This window comes from Lissotriton helveticus, chromosome 3_2, assembly GCF_964261635.1.
Source record: "Lissotriton helveticus chromosome 3_2, aLisHel1.1, whole genome shotgun sequence".
NCBI lineage: Eukaryota > Metazoa > Chordata > Amphibia > Caudata > Salamandridae > Lissotriton > Lissotriton helveticus.
Genome location: NC_136062.1, coordinates 456756683 through 456769137, shown reverse-complemented (window position 1 = coordinate 456769137; position 12455 = coordinate 456756683).

Genomic DNA, 12455 nt, shown 5'->3' with positions numbered 1-12455 from the left:
GGCTTCGTAAACAAGGGCAGGGGGTTACTTTTTAACAAAACAGACACGTAGCAGCTAGAGACGGCAAAAACACTCCGGTCGCCGTGCTGGCTGAGTGAAGGCAATACAAAATGGCGCCGGGACATAAAATGGCGGCTAAATGCGGGACGAATTCGGAAACCAAAGAACCTCAATGCGTATGTTGTTCCGGAGACTACGCGCTTCGATATCCTCATTCTTTGCATCTATGATCCTCATTAGTTTGCCCATTTGGACCATTGCAGTCTTCAATTGCTCTGTGACATCCTCCGCATCAGAAATTCTTTGTTCCACTTCCTAAATGCACACATTGTGTCCCTCTAGCTTGTGTGCAATCGAATCCATGCGGGCAGTAAGTGTATCCACTTTATCCCCGATCGTCGTGAATCCTTGCCGCATTTCCTCTAATAATGCGTGCATGTCACTACTAAGTCCAGTGGCCTGTGTGCCTGGATTCTCCTTTACGCTACTGCCACCCTCCGCATCCTGCTGTCTCGTGGTTTTCTTTGCTCAAACGTAAGGCACGGCTGTCTGGAATCCATTTTGTCCATGGTAGTGCGATGGAACAAATAAGAAAGCAACAAAGTAGTGCCGTCAACCCCCTCCGCCATACACACTGTCCTGTAGTTGGCACAGCTGATTATGTAGGACAGTTATCAGTTACTATCTCCGGCACGTCAATGTAATCACACTCCCGAGTTACTCAGTAGGAGCCGGCACCATACAGGTAGTATTCCAAATGTGCCAGTGCTGTATTACACTCGTGGAGACACACCACACTTCAGTGGCACTCAGGTTAGCGGGGGCTCCGCCTTTTGCATTGAGATCTGCACTCAGTTCCCGCACTCCAATTGTGCACAGCGTGCCTCTCTCCAGAGATCCAATACTCTTCCTCAGCAAACATGCAGCCTCCTTATGCTCATCCATCTAGCAATGTAGCTACGTGCACTATACTATTACCCCAAGATCGTAGGGGTCCTCGTTCCGCCTCTCAAGTGTCAAGCAATTATATCTGCCACTCCTGTCATGCAGCTACACCCTGCCGCCACAGCCTAAGCAATATCAACCCCCAGCCAGCACCTTGGTCGCAAGTAATCCTCTCCTCCAGTAAGGCCACGCCGCAGTACTTTCAAAGCCAGGCCTCTATCTCCTTAAAGGGCCGCCGCAGCCGCCGCCATGTTACCTCCGTCGCGTCCTAGTTCAGTAATCTACGTCCCAAAGCTCACTTTGCATCCATTCCTGGGGGGGAAGGGAGTAACCAAACCTGCAGTCCCCCGTGCCGCACACACCAGCCAATCCGCCATCCCCACTGCTCCTCTTTGGGTGTCTCAAGCAACCTGATCACGGACACTCACCCGTGGGGTCCACACGCCTCGTGGCGACCACGGCACTCGCGTAGGTCCGTCCCCCGGGTCTCAGCACCACAGATTTAGCGCCACCAGCACGCTCCGCAGTTCGTCTCATGCAAGATGCATCCGGCGCGCCTCTCAATGGAATCCGGACAGCCCACAATGCTTCCCCGCCGTCACAGCTCCCGCAGGAGGGCAGTTTTAAAGTTCACAATTGTATTTAAGCCAGGATAAAAGCAGGATATGCCACCGGACTGCGGGAGCTTCACAAACTCGAGGCCATTCTGCTCGTGCGCCACCTAGCGCCCCCATCCACTCGGATTTCTCTTTACAAGAATCAGGTAACCTTCCGTAGCGGACCCCTCGCCGAGCTCAGAACTCTAACAGGAGTTGCGGAGGCGCTGGCCCCTCATGGGAACAACAACGTCTCGATCAGGAGGGGGCCCTAGCTGTCGCCAGCGCCTTCCGAGAAGACCCCAACAAACCCCACACGGATTCGGAGGATAGTACTCTGCACTCAGACTCTGAACATAGCATAACTCTTTTCCCTACAATCACACCCCGGGCAGCTGGTGACATACTTGATAACTGATCAGGGATGAGGAACTCATTAGGCTCTGAGTCCTGCCTTGTACAGCTAACCAACGGACGGTGTGGACCCTGCACCCGGGAATCAGTCATATCCTTTTTTCTTCTCTTTTCAATATGGGCCCAGTGCATGTTATTACTGTGCTTGTACTGTTTCCAAATGTAACTGTTTGAAGATGTGTTACAACACCAGAAGTTATACTGCTTTATAAATTGCGAATGAGACGAACATTTGTGGGGGCTCTGGAATTATCCTACCCCCACTTGAGGGAGATGGGAACACTGCTCTCTGACATGTTTGGCCGTAAAGCCCCCTCACCCGGGAGTTGGGTCTCGTAGAGCCGTTGGATTATGGTCCTCTAGTATGAACATGACCACGTCTATGGTCGGCCACCTCCCTATTGGCATATGCACCATTATCTGTTATGCATTGTTTGTACAATATTGTTGGGCATGGCATAGTTTTGGCGCCACGCCAAGTTCCGTTGACGTTTTTGGGGAAAGGGTACTCCTGGCCAGCTATGCTATATTGCCCCGCATATGGGTGAGAATCACATTACACATGGCAACATGCCCGGGACTGGTAACTGCTTTGTATTCATGCTTACCTTCTCAGGTATAAGACACAGATAGCCTTCTTTCAGGAATCCCATTTGACTGAGGCTGAGACGCAAAAAATGCGCAAGAAATGGAGGGGGCAGATTTACTCTACTAATTATTCTGCTTTTGCTAGGGGCGCTACTATTTGGATACACCACGGGGTTCCCTTCCTAGAGCTAGAACGCCAGATTGATGACCAAGGGCGATACATTCGGGTGAAAGGCACAGTAGATGGCTCCTTGGTGGTCCTCGGCAGTATTTACGCCCCCCAATTTTGAACAGGAGGGTTTTCTGCATCGCTTGGGAACGGCATTGGTGGATTGGGACGGTATCCCTTGAGTGTTGGGAGGGTACAGGAATGCTGTATTAGATACTGCACTAGATAGGTCGCACCCACCCCTTCATGGCACGAGTGCAGGCAAATTGGCTGAACAATTTACGACATGGGCTGCGGGATGGTCACTCTCTGATACATGGCGTTACAGTGGGCAGAGAGGCGTCGATCGGGCGGTTGGTGGGGGCCAGACAGGAGGTGCACCAACGCTTACAGGACATAGAACAACAGTTGGATGTTCTTGAGCGGGAGGCTGTGTCTGAACCAACCAAACGAGAGATGTTGCAAGCTGCCCATATAGACCACGCAGACAAGTTAGAGACATTACGGACTATAGATCACACCGCATTCCTTCAACTGAAACACACAGAGGCAGACAGGTCTGGAGCGCTCCTGGCATGCATAGTAAGGGGCAGACCAGATCCGCCGATTATAACTAGTGTCCGTACACCTGGGAGACACATGGTTCACACACAAAGTGAAATAAATAATGCCTTTTATGCTCACCTTGAAGAGCTCTATGCACCCCCTGCTCCTATAGATGACCACTCTGTCGAAGAGTTCTTACAGGACCTCCCCTTTCCGGTAACCTCAGATGCTGTACGAAAAGCTATAGATGGCCCCATAACCCAACAGGAGATCCGAGCCGCGATTAAGGGTCTGAATCGAAACAAAGCGCCTGGCCTCCCAGTTGAGTTCTACCATACCTATTTAGAGACCATGGCCCTAACGCTGGAAGCGGTGTACAAGGTTGCTTTTGAGACAGGGCACTTACCGAACTCCATAATGCAAGCATTGGTCACATAGATACCTAAACCGGGGCGGGATGGTACTGAGCTGGCGAACTACAGACCCCTCTCTCTGCTTGCCACGGAGTACAAAATCTTAAGTAAAGCTCTGGCCAACCGCATTCAGCCATTTCTCAATACACTCATACATGGGGACCAATGTGGGTTTCTGCCGAACCGAAGCACTTCCCTTAATACCAGATGGTTACATTATGTAATGAAGGCTAACCCCTCTATGTACCCGTCGGCAGGATGCATAGCACTGGACCTTAAGCAGGCCTTTGATTCCCTCTCTTGGGATTTCATGTTCGCGACGTTGCACCGATTTGGGTTCCCGGATACGTACCTGAAATGGGTGCGATTATTGTATACATCCCCAACGGCCATGACACGCACAGGCCGGTAGATATCAGAACAATACACTATTTGCAGGGGTACACGGCAAGGGTGTCCACTATCTCCCTTACTGTTTGTGCTAGCACTAGAACCCCTAGCCATGGCTTTGCGAGGCTCGGCTAACCAGCTCGGCATCCCCATTGAGGGGGCAGACCACTTGTTATCAATCTATGCAGACGACATTTCCTTATTTTTACAAGATTTGAAAGCAGATGATGCCCCTCTCCCTGATATATTGGCTAATTTTGCACGCCTATCAGGCCTGACTATAAATCCTGAGAAGTCGATAGCCTATTTCTTCCAAGAAATACCATACCCACTTAATTTACAGTTTGGCGACTATACCCTGCCAGTGGCCCCTGACACCTTTAAATACCTAGGTATTCATGTCAACAGAAGGCAGGCAGATCAGATTGAAGGCAACATAGTGAGAGCTATAACAGCTCTTCATGCCAGTGTGGCCTTCTGGTCCTCTTTGCCGTTGTCGGTGATGGGAAGAATCACAATATTAAAAATGGTGATGATGCCTCGCCTTCTATATTATTTTGTAAACTTGCCTGTGATACTTCCACAGTCCATTTTTAACTCACTGAATACAATAATGGTGGACCTCATCTGGGGCACTGGCTGCAGATGGATTGTCTGCGGAAGCTACAACTGGGGATCCAAAGTGGCGGCCTGGGGGTCCCTGACTTCAGAAGTTATTACTATGCCAGCCAACTTCAGTGGCTCGCCTTCTGGACGGCTGGGAGGAATCTGCAAGAGATTGGGTTTATACCTCAGAGATTGGACAGGGGTGAACTGCACTCTTTATTATTGCCAAAAGCCAAGATTCCCAAAGATAGCTCTCCCCTATTAAAAACGGCTTTACACTGTTGGAGAAAAGCACTGTCATACACCTCGGCGGCGATCCCTTATGCCCCTAACATTCCCATCCTGGGGATCCCTACACCACAAGGTAGGCTCACGAGGGCTAGTATACAGGATTGGGTAGATAGAGGAGTGGAGGATATCGGCATGTTCTTCGAAGACGGTACCTTTTTTGACCACAACTCCTTTGTACAGGCTACAGGCGCATCCCCTCGTTTATATTTATTACACGCTGCAGTGACACATTAGATTAAGAACACATGGGCCCTACAAAGGAATGAACCCAGACAGCATGACCTAGTGCTGCTTTTATACTATATGGGGCCTGGGGGTCATTTGGTACTGTGGTTGTATACTGGTGTCCGAGCGCATGCGGCGATCACACTCACCTCCTTAAGAGCACAATGGTCCTGAGATGCTGATGTTGAACTCACTGATAAGGCTTGGAAATGTATGCTAGAACACCCCAAGAAAGTCTTGTGTAACGCGAAACTGAAGTTCGTCCAATCGACGATTCTTCATAGGTCATAACTTACACCCTAGAGGATCCATCGTATGTTCCCAGACTCTCCTCAATGCTGGCCCTGCTGCAGAGGAGATTAGGCAGATTTCCTGCATATGTTATGGTGTTGCCCATGTGTCCGTGCCTACTGGGTGGGTGTGTGCCATACACTGAAAACAATCACACAATTACCGGTCCAAACTGACGCCTTGAACTGTCTCATAGGTCTTCATAAGCGCTCAGGAGTACAGAGGGTGCGACTCTCACCATGAGGTGGAAATCCCCCAGATGTCCCGCGATGACCATATGGCAGGCTGACCTGCTTCAGTGGGGAAGAACGGAGGGCACAGCACTTCACAGAGAGGAAAAGAGAGGGCTTAGGAAACAGCCAATCTCGCTGGAATGGGAGGCTATGCTGATCGAGCTGGACTCAATGGACTTAGTACCCCCGCAGGATACCCTGCCTCCATTGCACGTAAAACCACCTAATAATTCCCCCACCTCAGACATGATGATATAGGATCACACTTTATACCCCAAGGAAGCTAAGGCCTGTAGGGTGGGCTATTTCTGATGAGCTTCTATGGACACCTTTGCAGTAGTGAACAAGACTGGTCAGGAGTGGGACGGGTGGGTAAGGGAGGGGGGAGTTGGGTTTACACTGGTTATCGCTGTTCATCAGAAACGTACATGGCTTTATGTTTAGCGGATTCCATGTCGTATCTCCTCAGTTTTTACTGCCAGTGGCATGACGTGAGATCTTGATTATTGATCAACTACCTTATACTGAATGTTATATACAAAATGTGTGTACTGCATATAGGATGTAACCACTCTAAAAAGGAAAAGACTGACTCTGTACAATTTCACTGCATGTTATAAGATAATGAAGTCACCAATAAAGTATGTTATAAAAAAAGAAATAAAAAAAAGAAGAACTTCCCCAAGGTCTGGGGCGCTTGACCGCGCTTTTGTTTGAGTACAAATGGAGTAGCTAGAATTCCTGCTTGGCACCAGCCACGAAATCCTAGTAGTAGCTCCAGCTGATGATGATGCTTGCATACATGATGACTAACAGCTGTGGAAGGAGCTGGCATGTGGGGGCTGTTTCCTTTTAGAGCAAACTGGCTTCCCTCATCCTCTTATGTGTTTGGTGGTCACAGCGACTGTGGCTACTGCATTTGTAGAGGCCGTAACCGTAACTAGTAGTGTCTTGGGTGAGCCAGACACTTGAGCACCAGGGCTGTCTCCACTGAGAAGCGGGACGTTGTTAGAACCAGCAGTCTGGTGCGCAGCATCACAGGGTGTGGCAGTAGGTGCTGTATCACGTGCTTGGTCAGCTGGCATCCCCCGCCCCCCCCCGAGGCGCCCCACCAGGTGCCAGATCGATGTGTGTTGCCTCATTCCCCAGGGACAATCTGCGCTCTGTTAGTTCTATGTCTGAGGACAATGTGCTGACCACCCTCTCCAACATGCTGCCCAAGGTGACAGCTGGGCGAGCGGGTTGTTGGCCAGTGCGTTTCCCCATCATAGGTTTTAGAGCTCCTGAGTAAATAGCTGCAGGAGGTGGCGACTGTGGTGGTTACAAAAGAGACACATACAATCTTATACCGTAAACAAAGGGAATCCGTGGGGCCCTCCCCGAGAGCTACGACCCACTGCCAGGGCCCAGGCAGATGAGAAAAATGCCACTGTGAGTGCAGGATACAATGCAATCAGGAGTACACAGTACCTTGGGATCTCCTCAGTTCCAGGAAGTTAGGGGTGGCCCAGCCCAGCCTTTTCTAGGCTCTGACGGGTGCAGATGGGCCCGATCTTGGCCCGGGCACGCCTGTACGTGTCCCGTGCTGTGGTAGCCCCCAGGAGTGTTTTTAGCACCGGGAGGCCTGGCCATGCCTCCCGCTCTAAATGCCGCCAACAACAATCGCCAGGTACCCTGGGGGACCGAGTCCCACCCCAGCAGCCAGGAGCCGGAGGCAAGGAGAATGTTGAGTGCGGGTGTGCGGGCTCTACTAGCCCGTTTCTCAGCACATAAATTCTATTGATGTGTTAATATCTGTTCTCTACATACTACCTTATTCTTTACCCCCTGCCTCCCCTCTCCTTTAACTCCTTTTTATCAATAAATATAAAGACAATTTAATTTATATTACTGTCTCATTTTATTACTCGGTTTGATGACAATTGTTCGATTGCCTTTTATTTTCTGAATTAATCAACTTAGGAGAAAATATCAAATAAATAAACCCTAGGAGTGGCTTATATATATTAAATAGGGAGGTCTGGACTTTATCATTAGTTTAAATGGCAAAGTCAAGTTAGCAGTTTCAAAACTGCTCAGCCCGTCTGCTGTGGCAGGCTAGGAGACATGTTTTGTTGTGTAACCATCATGGTGGCACAATAAGTGCTGCAGTCCACGGGGGGCACTTTAACCTACAGGTTCTGGGTAGTCCTGGTGCTGTATAATAGGGACTTAAGAGTAAATTAATGTATGCCAGCGGGGTATATGCCAGTTAAACATACACTTTTAAGGGTCAGAGTACAGGCAATGAGGTTTGGTTAGCAGGCCTCAGTGCACTCTCAGAGTCAAAAAAACCACAGCGTGAGTTCAAAAAGTTGGTGTGATCTTGCAAAAAGAGACATTTCCTTGCAATGCTCATATCAAAGATGGCTGCCCAAGTTTTCCATTTGCCGCAATGAATACCAGAGCCAGAGGAGAATCATCCATTTGAACAGAAGGGAGATACCTACTGGTGTAATATTAGAAATGTGCAGTAACGTAGCGCCTGAAGTGTCCACACAAATATGGCGCAGCACCTACAATGTTGACGAAGATGCTGGTCACAACAAGGTGCATTTTCACAGATTAAAGGATGCAATACATGCCAGTGAGCAGGCCATCTGAGGGTTTACTATTCCCACCCACAGCACCACAATGTAAACACTTCCTGCGTTGATTAGGTAACATCATTGCAGTTGGCATAGGCAGGCCTTAAGGGACATTACATGCTGTGGAGATCCCACAAAGGATTCCTCTCAGTGGGGCTAGCATGTCAAATGCCCTAGACGCACTTTAGTTCTCCATCTTACTTCTAAGTGCTGATGTGGAAACTCTTGCACTAGGGCACCTTATCTGCAGTTTTACCTCAGCTATGTATACTCCCCCAAAAGGACCAGTGAAATATTTATTAGTTTGCACCACATGGGTGCCAATGTACTGCACCACTATCAACTCTGCTTTGTGGTAAGGATTACAGGCAGGGCCACTGGGAATATTCAGCAGGGGAAGACCAAATTATGCAGCAGGTTTTTTTTAATCATACTTTATTTAAAGGAAAGTTGTGCAGCATTAGGAGGCACATTTTTGTGAATGTATTACCTCATGATTTTGTTATTTGTCCACATTACCACTATCTGGGAAAATATTTGAACTCATTTGTACTAGTATGACACTCAAAAACAGTATTGAGCAACAAAAAGATGAGAGTTAACCTTTGTAAAGGGCCTACCACAGTGCCGCAACACGTGTTACAGCGTTTTTGGGTGCTTTTGATCTGTTTTGGCTAGACACTAACTGCCAGATTCACGAAAGGGCCGTTTTGCGAGTCTCTAATAGCGATTCATAAGGAATCGCTATTAAGGACTTGCAAAACGGGATTCATGTAGGAATTGCTAAATAAATTGCGATTCCTACACATTCCTTATTTGTGATTAGCAAATTGCTAATCGCAAATAAGGAATAACTCCCCATTCATTCCTATGGGCCTAAAGGCCTAAAGGCCCATATGAATGAATGGGGAGTTATTCCTTATTTGCGATTAGCAATTTGCTAATCGCAAATAAGGATGCGATTTCAAGGGTGCAGGGGTGTCGAAAGGACACCCTGTAGCACCCCTGAAATGTGAATTCACACTGATGTTGTGCACACACATGTCCAAAGGACATGTGTGTGTGTAACATGCAAGTTAGAAAAATGCATTAAAATGCATTTTTCTAAGTTTTCGCTATTTACCACGAGGTTTGACTTTGTGGTAAATAGCGGTCCTAAATTGGGAATTCGCTATTGTTTCATGAATAGCATTTAAGGAATCTCTAATAGAGATTCCTTAAATGCCATTCCTCGCATATTTGCGAATTCTTTATTAGCGATTTTTGCATTTGGGATGATGAATCCCAAATGCAAAATTTGCACTCGCAAAGGGCCAGATTCTCAGAATCTGGCCCTTTTGCGAGCGCATTTCGCTTGATGAATCTGGCTGTAAGTATGGGCGAAATTTGCAAATTCACGGTCCGTGAATTGGTGCGAAATGGCAAAAAAAACAGCGAACTCGCGGATGTTTTTGCCATTTGCACAAATATGTGACCACGTGTGCCTGTAAAAGGTGCCGAGGTCCCTTGAGTGAGCTGACCATCATAGTGGGGAAAGGGCGCAAAGACGTTTCTATCATTTTACTATCACAATTAGTTTGCAATACACATGTACACAACTGCATGCCTTGCTGTTTCACATGAGCAGTTTGAAACTAAATTGTGTTGGCAACTGAAAAGCAATTTGCACTGAAGTGTATACTTGCTCAGCTTTTCCTTGCGAGTGATTGACTGATCACGAGGAGAAGGTGCGCCATCTTACACTTGAACACCAAATTGACAAAAAGAGCTGATTTTTGTACAAAAGTCGAACAAGTCTGGAAGTTTGTCACCTTCCTGTATTTTTATGGGTTTTCCGAGAAACACATGAAGTTTCCGAGAAAAAATACTTCTTACAGCTCAAACATTTACTTTGTGGTCTGGTGTATTAGGTACTATGTTTACTCTGAGAAAATGATCACAATAGGTCCTTTTTGCCACATAGTTGGTTCATCATTGTGCAAACAGAACTTTCAGTGTGCTATTTAGAGAGTCTTCGACACACCATACAAAAGGATGTCTAGTTTACAAATTAGGCCATGGAGCAATTCCAAGAGTTTGCCATTATACTTCGTCCATTTAAGAAATGATTATCCACAAATACACACCTTTCTGCCTTTCTGTGGTATGTCTCTTTTTATTTATTTCCCTACTTTGTTTCCAGTCCAATTGTGACTTTGGCAAGATTGTATATCCTCTTTTTATTCATTTTCAAATATGTCTTGTGTCTGTCCTTCCATGTATGTTTCCACTTCTCATATTCTCCCTCTGGATCCCTAACTTTGGCTTTCAATTATTCTTTCTAATTATCCTGTTTCTGTTTTTATGGCTCTTTATCCCACTTTTCTGGTTGTCTCACTCCAACTCTTCTTGCACATAAACACAAGCTTTTTTCCTCTACATCTCCCTTGACAGCATTTCATAACATGTCCTGTTATTTATTTTTGTAATTTTCAGTTTCTAGCCAATTCTCAATGTTTCTCTCTCCTCTCCCTCTCACTCTGTCTTTCTCTTGCCCTCTCTCTCTCTCAAGAGTCGCCTTCTCTCGCTCTCTTTTTCTATCTCTTGCCCATTTTCTTTCTCTCTCACTTCCTGTTTCTCTCTTTCCCTCTTTTCCCTTTTCCTTTTCTCTAACTCTTTGGTCTTGTTCTCCTGTGCTTTCTGTCTCTTTCTTTCTTTTTCACTCTCTCCCTTGTTTTCCCTCTTTCTCCCTCCCTCTCTATTTCTCTCATTCTCTCTTTTTATCCTCACTCTTGTGCTCTCTATCTCGCTCTCCATCTCATAGTCCCGAACTGTTGTGTCTGTCCATTTGAAGAGAGAAGACTATCTACATAGTGAGACTCTTGTATTAAGATGCAGTGCTTTTGGCTAATAACAAGTATTTACTTTATTTCCGAGCAGGGCAGCAGATGAGGAGAAAGCAGCCTCCTGGTTACAGGAACTACACGGGGATGGCGCTCGGGAAACTCGTGATGCAAAGACCTCCCTCGAGTATTACAGCTAATTTTCAACGACAGATATGGGGATAAAGGACACTTGCCCAGCCTTGACCTTGCTCACTACTTTTTAGGGCTGATTGATACGTTACTGAATTTGAGCTTCAACTTGGTCACCTGCTTTTATATCTGTAAGTGCTTCCTGTTGAGGTTTACTTTTTGTGACACAAGCATCGTGCCAGAATGAATCCTGCCCTGCATATTTGTGCATGAAGATGCCACCGTGTTGAAAAAATCCGCAAATCCGCTTGCGGGCGGATTTCGGCAATTTCGAGAGATTCGCAGATTGCAAAATTGCAGAAAATCCGCAAGCGGAACGGATTTTGCGCCCACCCTTACTAGACAACTTTTTTTGGGTGAAAATCTGCAAGTATGCAACAGATGATGAATTATGTGACAAAAATGGCAAATTCCTAAATATTTGGAAAATGCAGCACATGCAAAGCCACAAAATTCCAGTGGCCCTGTATATACAGGGTACATCGTTTGGAAAAGAGAAGGGCCTGAACACTTCCCTGTAAGCCCTGAAGCAGCAGCTTTTCGCTCTACAAATTCACTTTCATTAATTCCACCCACGGGCGTGAGCATTCCCAGCAGTCTCTCCTGCCCACGCCTAGGACTGAACTTTATGTTGTCTTGTTGACTATTGAAATAGGCCCTTAAAAGTGATTTAACAGGAAAAAATCTTTTCTTAATTGCGATTTTTAAGAAATTGCAATTAAGAAATCGCAAAAGCCTATGCATGAAGAAATTGCTGAAAATGTTGCTATTTCTAAACATTCCTTAATTGCGACTCGCAAATAAGGAATACCTCCCCATTCAATCCTATGGGCCTAAAGGCCCATAGGAAGGAATGGGAAGACATTCTTCATTTGCGATTAGCAATTAGCGAATCGCAAATTGAGAATGCGATTTCAAGGGTGCAGGGTTGTCCAAAGGACACCCTGTTGCACCCCTGAAATCAATCTGTGCACATATGTTGTGGCACACACATGCCCGAAGGGCATGTGTGTGCACAACATGAAACTTTGAAAAATGCACAAAAGTGCATTTTTCAAAGTTTTCGCAAATTACCTTGAGGTTCAACCTTATGGTAATTTGCTCTCC